Source organism: Octopus bimaculoides, chromosome 3, assembly GCF_046866305.1.
Source record: "Octopus bimaculoides isolate indiv1 chromosome 3, ASM4686630v1, whole genome shotgun sequence".
In the NCBI taxonomy this organism is placed as follows: Eukaryota; Metazoa; Mollusca; class Cephalopoda; order Octopoda; family Octopodidae; genus Octopus; species Octopus bimaculoides.
The window spans coordinates 34,827,946-34,829,393 of record NC_142930.1 but is presented as its reverse complement, the minus strand read 5'-3'; the positions used below and the strand labels follow the sequence as shown (position 1 = coordinate 34,829,393).

Genomic DNA, 1,448 nt, shown 5'->3' with positions numbered 1-1,448 from the left:
CCGGGTTCAGTCCCACTGCGTGACACCTTGGGCAAGTGTCTTCTACTATAGCCTCGGGCCAACCAAAGCCTTGTGAGTGGATTTATTAGACGGAAACTGAAAGAATCCCGTTGTATATATGTATGCATATATATCTATGTGTGTGTGTCTTTGTCTATGTTTTCTCCCCATCCCCGCTTGACAACCGGTGTTGATGTATTTACGTCTCCGTAACTTACCGCTTGGGTAAAAGAGACCGATAGAATAAGTATCAAGCTTAAAAAATAAGTCCTGGGATCGATTCATTCAACTAAAATTTCAAAGGCGGTACCCCAGCATGGCCACAGTCTAATGACTGAGACAGGTAAAAGATAAGATACTGCACAAATTTTCACGAAATTTTCAGTATCAGATTCGACCCATTAGGATCTTTTAAAAAGCAAAACCATACGTATTTTTTTCTAAAATAACAGAGATATGTTGACTTAATCTCGTTCATATTTGACTATCTTTTGCACCAGATTTAACTTAGTTTCTAGAAACAGATTCTTTTCCCTGAGAACTTTCCAATAAGCTAATTGGTACTAAATGTCTTCTACAAATAACAGATATTATGATTTATTGACCAATTTGATCACATTTTACCTCATAAGTGTGTCTGTACAACACCGATTTTGAGATTTATAGAATTCGATTATTCTCAGCGGTATCTTTTATTTAAGTTTAACTAAAGCAATAAATGATAAAGAAATGAGGAAATTGCTGTTCAGTAGTTGTATCTGTTCGTTAATCCACCTTTTTGAATTTCTATTAGATAAATATAGATATGACTGTGTGAATATGACTGTGTATTTATTTAAGTATAACTTACACAATATTTATATACTCAAGAGATGATATATACATTGGTTTTAGATTGGTTTTACATGAAGAATATTCCAGAGGGTGTACGAACTGTCTGTGATGATAGAGTAATAATGAAATTTGTGAGGGAAACCAAAAATGAGAAATAAAATTTTAAATAAGTTCAAAAATATCAACGACTTTGACGAATTAAAATGCTTTGTTCCATTTAAAATTATATGCATAGATTTAAAAAGCAATTTATAAAAAAATAAGGTTTGGCCAGTATGGGGCTCGAACCCACGACATTCGCGTTATTAGCACGACGCTCTAACCAACTGAGCTAACCGGCCGCCTGACTGCAACTGTTCTAATTTAACATTATATAGTATATTAGTGTGTCTTTGTGTTAATTTATGTTTATATGTGTGTATGTGTGTATGTAACTGCGTGTGCGTGCGTGCGTGTGTGTGTGTGTGTGTGTGTGTGTGTGTGTGTGTGTGTGTTCGCCCGCGTGCATCTGTGTGTGTACCTACGAGCAAACGAACGTGTATGTGTATCTGTATGTATTTGTGTGCTGTAGTTTCATGAGGCTGTTTATGTGTGACGCCTACACAATATCTTTG

General features: G+C 35.6%; 1 non-coding gene across 1 annotated transcript; it reads right to left on the bottom strand.

Moving 5' to 3' along the window:
- Positions 1-1,101: 1,101 nt before the first annotated feature.
- Trnai-aau (transfer RNA isoleucine (anticodon AAU)) lies at positions 1,102-1,175 on the bottom strand. The gene has a single exon. It is a non-coding gene; the product is annotated as a tRNA-Ile (tRNA).
- Between the last annotated feature and the right edge of the window lie 273 nt (positions 1,176-1,448).